This window comes from Canis lupus, chromosome X (genome assembly GCF_048164855.1).
Source record: "Canis lupus baileyi chromosome X, mCanLup2.hap1, whole genome shotgun sequence".
Lineage (NCBI taxonomy): Eukaryota > Metazoa > Chordata > Mammalia > Carnivora > Canidae > Canis > Canis lupus.
In genome coordinates this window covers 84,094,578-84,109,631 of record NC_132876.1, presented here as the reverse complement: position 1 = coordinate 84,109,631, position 15,054 = coordinate 84,094,578, and the positions used below count along the sequence as shown (strand labels likewise).

At 41.0% G+C, this 15,054-nt stretch overlaps 1 protein-coding gene across 4 annotated transcripts in view; it reads left to right on the top strand.

Annotated features, from left to right (window-relative positions):
• Window positions 1-15,054, top strand: part of ZNF157 (zinc finger protein 157) — a 61,976-nt gene that overhangs the window by 17,005 nt on the left and 29,917 nt on the right. Inside the window, exon 3 of one of the 4 annotated variants that reach the window (XR_012026178.1) lies at window positions 3,983-4,345. The exons of 2 other annotated variants lie outside the window; for them this stretch is intronic. The gene's annotated coding sequence lies outside the window, so the exon portion shown is untranslated. Of the gene's footprint in view, window positions 1-3,982; window positions 4,346-15,054 lie in introns of those variants that run through there. One more of the 4 variants, XM_072815776.1, reaches the window with a different exon arrangement.

Here is a 15,054-nt window from a genome sequence, read left to right as displayed (position 1 = left end):
GAGGCCCCTGTAAATTTATGTTTTGCCAAATTGGGACATTTATAGCCATTATTTCTTCATGTACTCCCCCCCCCCTTTTTTTCTAAACTTAAATTAAACTTAGTTAACAGATAGTGTATTATTAGGTTCAATGTAGCATTTAGTGATTAATCAGTTGTGTATAACAGCTGGTGCCCATTTCATCACATGCCCTTCTTGATGCCCATTGCCCAGTTACCCCATTTCCCCACCCACCTTCCCTCCAGTGACCCTCAATTTGTTCCCTGTGTTGAGTCTCTTGTGGTTTGCCTCTCTCTCTGTTTTTTTTTTAATTTTTTTAATTTTAGGTTTTATTTATTTATTCATGAGAGGCACAGAGAGAGAGAGAGGCAGAGACATAGGCAGAGGGAGAAGCAGACTCCCCTCAGGGAGCCTGATGTGGGACTCCATCCCTCAACTCCAGGCTCACATCCTGAGCTGAAAGCAGAGCTTAACTGCTGAGCCATCCAGGCGTCCCTCTCTGTTTTTATCTTATTTTTCCTTCCCTTCCCCTATGTTCATCTGTTTTGTTTCTTAAATTCTGCATATGAGTGAGATCATATGGTACTTGTCTTTCTCTGACTGACTGACTGTTTAGCATTATATAGTCTAGTTCCATCCACGTCATTGCAAATGGCAGGATTTCATTCTTTTTGATGGCTGAGTAATAGTCTGTAGTATATATACTACAGACTATTCTATATATATATATAAAATCCATTCATCTGTTGGTGGACATCTATGTTCTTTTCATAGTTTGGCTATTGTGGACGTTGTTGCTATAAACATTGGGGTGCAGTGCCCCTTGGAATCACTATTTTTGTATCCTTTGGATAAATAACTAGTAGTGTGGTTGCTAGGTCGTAGGATAGCTCTATTTTTATCTTTTTTGAGGAACCTCCATACCATTTTCCATAGTGACTGCACCAGTTTGCATTCTCACCAACAATGTAAGAGGGGTCCTCTTTCTCCACATCCTTGTCAACATCTGTTGTTTCCAGAATTGTTGTTAATTTAAGGCCTGTTCTCTTTCTCTTTTCCTTCCTGTTTTCTGATTACACGATTTGGTTCTTTTGTTATAGATCCTTAAGGCACTTTTTTTCTTATTCAGTTTTATCTGTGCTGTTCAGATTGGGTAATTTCTGTTCCCTCTGTTCAGTTTTTGAGGCCATCCAATGAGTTTTTTTATTTTAGTTATTGTATTTTTCAGGTCTAAAATTTCCATTTGGGTCTGCCTTATATCTTGTTTTTTTCCTGAGACAGGCTCATTGAAGCATTTTTATGATGGCTCATTGAAAGTCTTGGTTGGATAATTTTCTGTCATCTCAGTCTTTTTTTGTTTTTTAAAGATTTTGTTTATTTATTCATGAGAGACACAACACAGACAGAGGCAGAGACACAGGCAGAGGGAGAAGTAGGCTTCCTGTGGGGAACCTGATTTGGGACTCGATCCCAGGATTCTGGGATCACAACCTGAGCTGATGGGAGATGCTCAACCACTGAGCCACCTAGGTGCCCCTGTTATCTCAGTCTTGATACCAATTGATTTTTCTTCATTCAGTTTGAGGTTTTTCTGGTTTTTGGTGTGATTATCCATTGAAACCTAGACCTTTTTTATATTGTTATGAGAATCTTGTTCTTTTTTTAAAAAATATTTTATGTATTTATTCATGAGAGATACAGAGAGAGAGGCAGAGACGCAGGCAGAGGGAGAAGTAGGCTCCATGCAGGAAGCCCGATGTGGGACTCAATCCCGGGACTCCAGGATCACGCCCTGGGCCAAAGACAGTGCGAAACTGCTGAGCCACCCAGGGATCCCCTGAGAATCTTGTTCTTATTAAGTTTTCGTAGCTGGCTTCCTCTAACTTCAATACAGCTGGGGAAGAAAAAAGAAATCAAAATCTTAAAAAAGTAGTAGAGTTACTGGATCATATAGTATTTCTGTTTCAAAAATTTTTTTCTAAGTAGACTGCATTCTCCGTGTGGGGATTGAACTCATGACCCTGAGATCAAGAGTTGCATGCTGTACCAACTGAGCCTGCCAGGTGCCCCTCAGATTTTTTGAGGTGCCACCATAGTGTTTTCTGCGGTGGCTGTACCAATTTATGTTCCCACCAACAGTGTGTAAAGATTAACTGAGCTTTTCTCTAAGATCTGGAAGAAGACAAAGATGTCTAGATTGATCTCTGACATTTTGGGAAGACATAACAGAGTAAGAAGTGCAATCAGACACATGTATTACAATGCCTTCATAGGGAAATCAATACTTCCTCTATAGTAAAGATTTCATGATACTTGAGTGTCAAAAAATCTTTTGATCTTCATATGGATGATGGAAATAAGATCTTCAATTATAATCTATTTTTAATGATTTTATTTTTAAATTTTTAATTTTTTAAAAGATTTTATTTATTTGTTCATGAGAGACCCAGAAAGAGAGGCAGAGACCTAGGCAGAGGGAGAAGCAGGCTCCCTGTGAGGAGCCTGATGTGGGACTTGCTCCAAGGACCCCGGGATCACAACCTGAACCAATGATGATCACCGTTGAGCCACCCAGGTGCCTTTATAAAGATTTTATTTATTTATTCACAAGAGACAGAGAAGGAGGCAGAAGCAGGGAGAAGCAGGCTCCCAGCTCTGTGGGGCTCGATCCCAGGACCCTGAGATCATGACCTAAGCTGAAGGCAGATGCTTAATGGACTGAGACACGCCGACATCTCTCTTTAATTACAATCTTGTTATGAATGGTATCACAGCTTTTCTGTGGCTTTTTTATTTTTGAAAAGATTTTTCATTCAGTGTTTATAATTAAAAATGAGAAGATTTTCCTTGCAATTGTTGTGTAACAAAAGAAAGGCTAAAACAGATTATCATATGATTGGTTAATGAAAATGTATCTGACCCAGAGTCAAGTTATTCATTGATATACCAGTTACTTTGTGTGGGCTTAAGAGTTTTAGGGTAAAATATTTCTAAGCAAAACATACCATCTAAAAGCATAGTGATACTGGGTATATGATATACTACATAAGAAAGCCGTTGGAAGTTACTTGTGTCAGACCTTTAGACTCTTTAGGCTTCTGACAGTTGGTTACCATATGCAGGGACTTCATAGCCAGTTAGTTATTTATCTTTTGACTTTTTCAAGTTACTCCTACCCCAGGGAAATTTATAGATTATAGATATAGATTTTTTTAAAATTTTTATTTATGATAGTCACACACACACACACAGAGAGAGAGAGAGAGAGAGAGAGAGAGGCAGAGACATAGGCAGAGGGAGAAGCAGGCTCCATGCACCGGGAGCCCGATGTGGGATTTGATCCCGGGTCTCCAGGATCGCGCCCTGGGCCAAAGGCAGGCGCCAAACCGCTGCGCCACCCAGGGATCCCTACAGATACAGATTTTTAAAATTAAAACATAATTAACATACCACATTATATTAGTTTCAGGTGTACAACATTGATTCAGCAATTTAAAAAAAAATTTTTTTTATTGATTCATGAAAGACACACAGAGAGAGGCAGAGACATAGGCAGAGGGAGAAGCAGGCTCCCTATGGGGAGCCCAATGCTGGACTCAATCCCAGGACCACAGGATCACGACCTGAGCCAAACGCAGATAGATGCTCAGCCACTGAGCCACCTGGGAGCCCCCCAAAGCACTTATTTTAAATATATTCAAACAACAAAAGAAAATCATACTTTAACAAAGGTTTTATGACAATGTCTCAGCAAATAATAGAATCTCAATAATGAAAGCAGTGGGATAACATATTCAATATAATGAAAGAAAATAACAGTTAACCAGCAATCTAATATCCAGCAAAACTATTTTTCAGAACTGATTCAGCAATTTTATATATGACTCTGTTCACCACATAAGTGTAGTCACTACCTGTCTCTATATGTTATTACATTATTTTTAACTATATTCCCTATGCTGTTCTTTTTTTTTTTTTAAAGATTTACTTAATTATTTTAGAGAGAGAGTGAGAGAGCATGCAAGCAGAGGGAGAAAGAATCTCAAGTAGACTCCTCATTGAGCGTGGAGCCCAATCTCACAAACCTGAGATCATGACCTGAACTGAAATCGAGAGTCGGACACTTAACCATCTGAGCCACCCAGGTGCCCCCTCTGTGCTGTACTTTTCATCTGTGTGACTTATTTATTTTATAATTGGAAGTTTCTGCCTCTTAATCCTCTTTATCTATTTTGCTTGTTCCCCCATCCACCTATACTCTGGCAACCATCAGTTTGTTCTCTGTATTTTGAGTCTGTTTTATTTTTTAGATTCCATGTATAAGTAAAATCATATGGTACTTGTACTTGTCTTTCTCTGCCTGACTTATTTCACTTAGCATAATACCTTCTAGGTCCATCTGTGTTTTCGCAGATGGCAAGATCTCATTCTATTTTTTTTTTTTTAAGATTTTATTTATTCATGAGAGACACACAGAGAGAGGCAGAGAAACAGGGAGAAGGAGAAGCAGGTTCCCTGCAGAGAGCCAGATGTGAGACTCAATCCCAGGACCCCGGGATCACACCCTGAGCCAAAGGCAGATGCTCAACCACTGAGCCATCCAGGCATCCCTCATTGTTTTTTTACGGCTGAGCAATATTCCATTGTGTGTATGTATATATACATACCGTATTTTTTTTATCCATTCATCTGTGGATGGACACTTGGGTTGTTTCCATATCTTGGCTAGTGTAAATAATGCTGCAGTAAACATCTTTTCAAATTAGTGTTTTCATTTTCTTTGGGTAAATGCCACTAGTGGAGTTACTAGATCAAATGGTATTTCTATTTCTAATTTAAAAAATATATTTTATTTATTTATTTGTCAGAGACAGCATGCATGAGCCTGAGCAGGAGGAGGGGCAGACAGAGGGAGAGGGGAAGTTGAATTCTCAGGCAGGGAGCCCATTGTGTGGCTTGATCCCAGGATCTTGGGATCCTGACCTGAGCAGAAGGCAGACACTTAAATGATTGAGCCACCCAGGCACCTCTATTTCTAATTTTTTTAAAAAAGTATTTCCATACTGTTTTCCACAGTGGTTGCACAAACTTACATTCCTATTAAGGATCACTAGGATTTCTTTTTTTCCACATCTTTGCCAACACTTGTTTCTTTTCTTTCTTTTCTTTTCTTTTTTCTTTTCTTTTCTTTTCTTTTCTTTCCTTTCCTTTTCTTTTCTTTTCTTTTCTTTTCTTTTCTTTTCTTTTTTCTTTCTTTTCTTTCTTTCTTTCTTTTTTTTTTAAGATTTTATTTATTCATGAGAGGCACAGAGAGAGAGAGAGGCAGAGAGACACAGGCAGAGGGAGAAGCAGGCTCCATGCAGGGAGCCTGATGTGGGACTCGATTCCAGGACCTGGGATCACGCTTTAAGCTGAAGGCAGATGCTCAACCGCTGAGCCACCCAGGCATCCCTGTTTCTTTTCTTTTTGATACTAGCCATTCTGACTGTGTGAGGTGTTATCTCATTGTGGTTTTGATTTATATTTCCCTGATGATGAGTGATTTTGAACATCTTTTTGTGTGTCTGTCGGCCATCCACCTGTCTTCTCTTGAAAAATGTCTTTTAAGTTCTCTGCCCATTTTTAATTAATTTTTTTTTAATTTTTATTTATTTATGATAGTCACACAGAGAGAGAGAGAGAGAGAGAGAGAGAGGCGGAGACATAGGCAGAGGGAGAAGCAGGCTCCATGCACCAGGAGCCCGATATGGGATTCGATCCCGGGTCTCCAGGATCGCACCCTGGGCCAAAGGCAGGCGCTAAACCGCTGCGCCACCCAGGGATCCCTTAATTAATTTATTTTAAGAAATTTTATTTATTTATTCATGAGAGACACAGAGGCAGAGCCATAGGTAGAGGGAGAAACAGACTCCTTGCAGGGAGCCCGATGTAGGACTCCATCCCAGGACCCCGGGATCACTATCTAAGCCAAAGGCAGATCCTCAACCACTGAGCCACCCAGGTGCCCCTTTCTGCCCATTTTTTTTTAATGATTTTTTTAAAAATTTTTATTTATTTATGAGTCAGAGAGAGAGAGAGAGAGGCAGAGACATAGGCAGAGGGAGAAGCAGGCTCCATGCACCGGGAGCCTGACGTGGGATTCGATCCCGGGTCTCCAGGATCACGCCCTGGGCCAAAGGCAGGCGCTAAACACACCGCTGTGCCACCCAGGGATCCCTCTGCCCATTTTTTAATCAGTTTTTTTAGTGTTGTGTTGTATAAGTTCTTTTTTTTTTTTTTAATTATTTATTTATGATAGTCACAGAGAGAGAGAGAGGCAGAGACACAGGCAGAGGGAGAAGCAGGCTCCATGCACCGGGAGCCTGACATGGGATTCGATCCTGGGTCTCCAGGATCGCGCCCTGGGCCAAAGGCAGGCGCCAAACCGCTGCGCCACCCAGGGATCCCAAGTTCTTTGTGTATTTTGTATATTAACCCCTTATCAGATACATCATTTGCAGATATCTTCTCCCATTCAACAGGTTACCTGTTCATTTTGTTGATGGTTTTCTTTGCTGTGTGGAAGCTTTTTATTTTGATGTAGTCCCAATATTTTGTTTTCTTTCCCTTGCCTGAGGAGATATATCCATAAATATGTTGCTAAGGGTGATGTCCATGAAGTTATGTCCAACATAGTTGCCTATGTTGTATTTGAGGAGTTGTATTATTTTAGGTCTCACATTTCAGTCCTTAATCCATTTTATTTTTTTTGTATGGTGTAAAAAATCGTCCAGTTTCATTCTTTTGCATGTAGCTGTCCATTTTTCCCAACACTATTTGTTGTAAAGACTGTCTTTTTCCCATTGTATATTCTTCCTTCTTTGTTGAATATTAATTGACATGTATGTGTGGGTTTATTTTTGGACATTCTATCCTCTTCTATTGATCATGTGTTTTTACCCACACCCACTAAGGAGATTAAGGATACATTTCAAAATATAGATTCCTTGAAAAAGGAAAAGCAGTTCTACTTCCCCAGTAGAATTTTTTAAAGTTTTATTTAAATTCCAGTTAATTGGGCAGCCCCGATGGTGTAGCGGTTTAGCACCGCCTGCAGCCCGGGGTGTGATCCTGGAGACCTGGGATCGAGTCCTGTGTCGGGCTCCCTGCATGGAGCCTGCTTCTCCCTCTGCCTGTGTCTCTGCCTTTCTCTCTCTCTCTCTCTCTCTCTCTCCCTCTCTGAATAAATAAATAAATAAAATCTTAAAAAAAAGAAACTTAAAAAAATAATAGTGTTTTGTAATAGTATATTACAGTATAATACTAGTTTGGGGTGTACAATTTAGCAATTCAAGACTTACATATAATACCCAGTGCTCATCACAAGTGCACTTCATTAATTCTCCCAGTAGAATTTTAGTTGCATTAAATTATTTATTTATTTTTAAACAGATTTTATTTATTCATGAGAGACAGAGAGAGAGAGAAAGAAGCACAGACACAGGCAGAGAGAGAAGCAGGCTCCACACAGGGAGCTCGATGTGGGACTCGATCCTCGGTCTCCAGGATCACACCCTGGCTGAAGGCGGGGCTAAACCACTGAGCCACCCGGGCTGCCCTAGTTGCATTAAATTATAAATGAAACAATTATTAGTGTACATATTGTACTAATCTCATTACATCTGTTGAGTAGAATTTGAATTCCAAGTGTTTTCATCTTCACCATCATCTTGAGTCCTTAATCTATTACCTTTCCTTTTTTAAGTCTTTCCTGTGCTTTTCTGACACTCTGTTCTGGCTGTTTCTTTTCTTTCTTTTTTTTTTAAGATTTTATTTACTCATTCATGAGAGAGAGGCAGAGACAGGCAGAGGGAGAAGCAGGCTCCATGCAGGGAGCCTGATTTGGGACTCGATCTCAGGACTCCAGGATCACGCCCTGGGCTGAAGGCAGGCAAGCCGCTGAGCCACCCAGGCATCCCTGGCTGTTTTTTTTTTTTTTTTTTTTTTAGTTTTTTTTTAGTTTTTTTCGTGAGTTTCTGTATGATGCACAAATTGAGAGCTGTGATGGTGTTCTGATGATGTTGTCCGGTCTGTGCAGGTAATCAGTATCCAGTTGCTAATCGATATTCAGATGACAAGTCATGGATAAAATACTGTCCCCAACAGTGTACAAATGTCCCATTGGAAGAGTGAACCATAGATGTAGTTTGACTTTCTGCCTGTGCAGCAAACTGCGTGCTTTTTCCCTGATTAGAGTCCAGATGAAACTGATTTATAAAGGAAGAACCATCAGGAAGACAGAATTGAGTTATCACTATAGTATTTCTTTCTCTTGCATAATTCTTGAGCTTATAAGATTCTTCCTTGATCTTGTGCACCTATTGCAACACTTCTAGCCTCTGCAATGCCTGCAGTGGCTCCATTGGCTTCTAGCCTCTGCAATGCCTGCAGTGGCTCCTCTGCTTCTGGTCCCACTCTGATGCACCTGAGGCTCTCTGCCTTTTAAGTCATTCTTCCCTTTTTCTGGCACAGTGGCACACATTTACAGCTAGGTAGTTCCATCAGCTGGTTTTCTGCCTATAAAATTTTGGAAGGCTGGCAGCCTTGTCTCATTTTTTTTGATGTTTGCCAGTTTATTAAAGGATAGGATAAAGTAAGCAAACCAACAGCCAGATGAAGATATGCATAAAGCAAGGTATGGGGATAGGGTGCAAAGCTTCCATGCTCTCTAGGCACACCAGTCTCCCCACCTCCACATGTTCACCAACCTGGAAGCTTTCAGCATTTTCTCATTTTGTCCTGTATCTTTCTCTTTCGGTTCAAGCTGGCAGTGTTTCTATGCATATAATGTTCTCAAAAGCCTTGTGACTCTCTTATGTATGTCTGCATTAGACAAAAGGGACCCCAGTGATCTGTACTGGATAATCCCATCTCTGTTCCTAGATTTTTTTTTTTTAAGATTTTTTTAAACATTTTTAAAAAATTTTTTATTTATTTATGATAGTCACAGAGAGAGAGAGAGAGAGAGAGGCAGAGACACAGGCAGAGGGAGAAGCAGGCTCCATGCACCGGGAGCCCGACGTGGGACTCGATCCTGGATCTCCAGGATCACGCCCTAGGCCAAAGGCAGGCGCCAAACTGCTGCGCCACCCAGGGATCCCTGTTCCTAGATTTTTAAAAAGATTTTATGCATTTGACAGAGAGAGAGAGAGAGCTCGTGCACACAAGCAGGGGGAGTGGCAGGGAGAGGAAGAAGCAGGCTCCCCATGGGGCAAGGAGCCTGATGTTCTGGACTTGATGGGATCATGATGGTGTTCTGGACTTGGATCATGACGTGAGCTAATATCAAGAGCTGGACGCTTAACCTAGTGAGCCACCCAGGCACCCTCTATTCCTGGATCTTGGTGAGATGGTTCAGTGGATCCATTAGCCATATACCTAATCTTTCCAGGAAAAGATTATCTAGCTACACCCTTGGCTTTCCGCAGAAAATTTCCACAGACAATTCATTTGTCTAACTTTAGCCTTCATTACAATATGGGTAGGTTGAGAATATACCAAATCATCGAGTGTCGTTTCTTTTCTTTTTTTTTTTTTTTTTTTGTTAAATAGTTCCTTACTCAATGTATTCCTTTTGTCCTACTTTTTTACTATAAGCAGCAAGATGAACCCAGGCTGCGCCTTCAATACTTTGCTTGAAAATCTCTCAGCTAAATATCCAAGTTCATTCCTTACAAGTTTTAGTTCCTACATAACTGTAGAACACAATTCTCCCAAGTTTTCTGCCATTATATAACAAGGATAGTTTTTCTTTCAGTTTCCAGTAACATGTTCCTCATTTTATCTGAAACCTCACCAGAAGCACCTTTAATGTTCATATGTTTGTTAGCATTCTGTTGGTGATATATGTATTCTTTAAAATGATAGAAACTGGAGTGCCTGGGTGGCTCAGTCAGTTAGATGTCTGCCTTCAGTTCATGTCATGATCTTAGGGTTCTAGGATCAAGGCCCACATCAGGCTCCCTGCTCAGCTGGGGGTCTGCTTCTTCTTTTCCCTCTGCCCCTCCCCCTGCTTGTGCTCTCATGCTCCCCCCCCCATGAATAAATAAAATCCTAAAAAAATAAAATGATAGAAACTTATCCTACTGTCTTTTTCACTTCCTTCTGAACCCTCTCCAGCAGTGCCTTTAACGTCCATATTTCTTCCCAACAGTCTCTTCGGGGCAGTCTGGTTTTTTTCTGTCACTTGCTTGAAAATTCTTCTAGCTGCTACATAGTAGCCCAAGCCATAGCCACTTGCACGTTTTTAGGTATTTATTATAGCAGTACCTGACTTCCCAGTAAGAAAAATTTGTGTTACTTTCCTTGTTGTGCCATAACTAATGACCATAAACTTGGTGGCTTAAACAACAAAAGTTTTTTCTCTCACAGTCTGGAGGCCAGGAATCTGAAATCAAGGTGTTGGCAGAGCCATGCTCCCTCTGAAGGCTGTAAGGGAGAATCCATCCTTGCATCTTCCACCTTCTTATGGGTATACGTATTCCTTGGTTTGTGGCTGTATCACTGTAATCTCTGCTTTTATTACAAGACCCTCTCCTTTGTGTCTGCCTTCTCCTCTTCTGTGTCTTACAAGGATTAAGGGCCCAACTGGGTACTCTGTATCAGTCAGAGTTCTACCAGAGAAATAGAGCCAGTAGGGGATATACACGTGTAGTGCTTTAAGAGATTTATTGCAAGGAATTGGATTACATGATTGTGTGAGTTGGCAAGGCGAGTCCAAAATCCATAGGCAGGCCAGCAGGAAAGTGGTGGGAGCTGACATTGCCATCCACAGGTAGAATTTCATCCTGAGGGAAACTTCAGTTTTGTGGTTATCTTTTTAAAGATTTTATTTATTGGGATCCCTGGGTGGCGCAGCGGTTTGGCACCTGCCTTTGGCCCAGGGCGCGATCCTGGAGACCCGGGATCGAATCCCACGTTGGGCTCCCGGTGCATGGAGCCTGCTTCTCCCTCTGCCTATGTCTCTGCCTCTCTCTCTCTGTGTGTGTGACTATCATTAAAAAAAAAAAAAGATTTTATTTATTTATTCATGAGAGACACACACACACAGAGGCAGAGAGAGAAGCAGTCTCCTGGCCGGGAGCCTGATGATGTGGGACTCGATCCTGGGACTCTAGGATCATGCCCTGGGCCAAACGTAGGCACTCAACCACTGAACCACCCAGGCATCCCTTCAGTTTTGCTCTTAAGGCCTTTCAACTGATTGTATAAAACTGGATCCAGATAATCAAGGATGATCTTTTCTACTAACGTTAGCTAATGGTACATGTTAAACACATCTACAGAAGAACTTCACAGCAACACCTAGATTAGTGTTTGATTGAGTAACTCAGGATGATAGCTGGCCCACTTGACACATAAAACTGACCCGTCACAGTCCACCCCTTGTCAACTTGGTGCCCACATGCATCATCCTGAACCATACTCAGTCCCCAAATAAAGACAACAAAGTCATCCTTCTGCCTAACATGATACAGCCATCTTGTGTATAACCGAAAACAGGCTAATTCTTTCCTCAGAAGAGGATGCAAAGTCATTGAGTGATGTTTACTCTTCTCTTTGATATACCATGCACTTACATAAGTGACGTAAAGCTAACCATTATTATTTTTTTTAAAGACTTATTTATTTTAGAGAGCATGAGCAGGAAGGACAGAGGAAGTGAGACTCTTAAACAGACAGTGCACTGAGTGTAGAGCCCTACATGGGGCTCAGTATCACGACCTGAGCCGAAATCAAAAGTCAGATGCTCAACTGACTGCATCACCCAGGTGCCCCAAAGCTAAGCCTTATTAATAGATTTTATGTTGGGTGATAGAGGATAAGAGAGGGCACAAAGCAAAAATAATTGTGTTATACACAATGTTTATAACAAAACAAGGAAGAAATACTAAAAGATTATAGCACTTATTTTTATAACTGGTCAGGTAGTCATAACTGGTATTTATAAGTAAATCCTACTACCCATTACATATTCCCTTTGCTCTCAGCAAGTACCTCGGTTGGTTCTTTATTTAGTGCAGTGACCCAAACTTTCATTCCTGCAGGGTCCAGCTATTAATAGTCTTGCCTGAATTGTGTTGTATAGTTTTCCATCGACTTTCATCACAGAACATGACACAGAGTATGCCTTAAGGGGCCTTTTTTTTTTTAAAGTAGGCCCCAAGCCCAGTGTGGAGCCCAACATAAGGCTTGAAATCACATCCCTGAGATCAAGACCTGAGCTGAGATCAAGAGTTCGGTGCTTAACTGACTGAGCCATCACCCAGGTGCCCAAGGGGTCTTCTGTATTTCAGGCATATAATTCCTTACCTCAGTTGTGTAGCAGTAGCCCAATTTTCTGCTGGGTGGCAATCTTAGGTTCCAGTGAAATGGAATCATTGTGTTTCCTGGTAGAAGCATTCATCCCTTTGGAAATAAGATTTCTATACTAGCAGAGCATAAGGTCATATGGATGAAAAGGGAAATTTTTGCTAGTTTTTCATTATGGGTAATAGTGGGTGGTGCCATTTTCCAATTCCACCCCTTGTGTTCTGGATCCTTGACTCCTGTCTATGGGAGAAACAGTACCATATATCAGATGCTGATTCAGAGGGTGTACAGCCTATTGGAGGACATTGCCTCAGCTTAGCAAGGTGTTACCACCTAGTTGGCACTGCAGCTGAGTCTTCTAAAGGCTATTCCACCATTCTGTCAAAGCCAGCTGCTTGGGGATGGTGGGAAACCTGGTAAGACAAGTGAATTCTATGAGCACAGACTCATTGCTGCACTTCATTTGTTGTGAAGTAAATTCCTTCATCATTAACAATGTGTTGAATACCGTCATAGTGGATAAGGCATCACATAAGTCTACAGATGGTAGTTTTGGCATGCTGTACAGGAAAGGCAAATCCATATCCAGAGTAACTGTCTATTCCAGTAACAAGAATGTGCTCCCCTTTCCATGATGGAAGTGGTCAGTGTAATCAACCTGCTACCAGGTAACTGGCTGATTACCCCAGAGAATGGTGCCATATCAGAGACTCAGTGTTGGTCTCTGCTGCTGGCACCTTGGGCACTCTGCTGTGGTTGTAGCCAAGTCAACCTTGGTGAGTGAAAGTCCATGTTGCTGGGTCTGTACATAACCTCCATCCCTGTCACCATGGTCATTTTGCTCATGAGCCTCCTGGCCTCCTGTCTTCATTAGTAAAATTGGAGACAGTTCTAAAATCATATCTAAGTGTGGATCATAATGGCCAAAGGCATCAAGAGAGCTACTGTTCCCTTTCGTGAAGATGGCACTGAAGGCAAATAAGGAAGCCCCTGTCCCTCCCAAAGCTGCAAGTTTGACCACTATGCCATCATCAGGTTCCCCCCTGACTACCGAGACAGCCATGAAGAAAATGAAGACAACATACTCGTAGTCATCGTGGATGTCAGGGCCAACAAGCACCAGATCACACGGGCTGTGAAGAAGCTCTAGGACATTGTTGTAACCAACATCAACATCTTGATCAGGCCCATTGGAGAGAAGTCATATGTTTGATTGGCTTCTGACTATGATGCTTTGGATGTTGCCAATAAAAATGGGATCATCTAAACTGAGTCCAGCTGGCTAAATCTAAATATAAGTTTTTTCACCATAAAAAAAAGAGCTCCTGCTTTTTGCAATTGAGACAGCTTACTTTTTTTCCAGGATCTTATTCGAATATGACCGTATTTGGGTAATTTTATAGATAGGAGTTAGTAATATCCACAGACATGGAACATGTGTCTTGCAAAATCCAAGTAACCTGATTAGGTGCTATGTTATTTTGCTTAATACCAGCGGTAGGCAACTATATATATATATATATTTTAATGTGTTCACTTATTTTAGTTACATTTACCATGTTATCACCATGGAATGTAAATTCAGGTTAGACAAGAGAATTTCACAAGTTGCAATACATATTCTGGAGTATACCAAAGTTTGTGTGTAATGTTTGACCAAACAAGCTTGCTCATAAGTCATTAATCACTTCCACTGTAGGTAATTTGTTAACATTTATGAGTCTTATAGGAGAAATAAACATACTTCATACGTTTAAAAATTGTTTTTCATTTACCTTTGCATTGGCACTTAAAAGATGTTTCTATTTCAAAAGGACATTTAAAAATTATTCTAATATAACAGCAGCATAAATATAATTCTGCAGTTGCAAAAGAGCTAAACTGGGATCCATAATTAACTTATTCTCATGTTTGCAACTATGATCCTTCTTTTTTTTTTTAAATTTTATTTATTTATTTATGATAGTCACAGAGAGAGAGAGAGAGGGGCAGAGACACAGGCAGAGGGAGAAACAGGCTCCATGCACCGGGAGCCCGACGTGGGATTCGATCCCGGGTCTCCAGGATCGCGCCCTGGGCCAAAGGCAGGCGCCAAACCGCTGCGCCACCCAGGGATCCCGTTGATCCTTCTTGAAATAAGCACTACTTCTAAGCAGCCATTTTATCAGCTTTTTAAGGTTTGGTTTAAACACACACATTTTCAATTATGGGGAGGCTTATAATGTTATATTAATGCATTGTTCTAAAAGGGATCGTCAATAGCTTACCAGCCCTAAAAACTGAAGTACTCAGTCCACAGAGCAGGCAGAAAAAAGTTAAATTAACTGCAATAAGTAGGATTCCTACATAACATGAAATGCATATGATATTCTGCAGCAACTGGAAATACATTAGGACTGGCATGTTGTCCTCTTTAAAACTAATTTCATCAGAAGAGTTTAAGAAGGTAACCATTTTGCCACTATCAAGTGCATTTATGTATTTATTTATTTTAAATATTTTATTTATTCATGAGAGACACAGAGGCAGAGAGAGAGGCAGAGGGAGAAGCAGGCTCCATGCAAGGAGCCCAATGTGGGACTCGATCTCAGGACTCTAGGATCACTCTCTGAGTTGAAGGCAGACGCTCAACCACTGAGCCACCCAGGCGTCCCTATGAAGTGCATTTAAAAGTAACTTTTTTTGGTACTAATGTGACTCCCC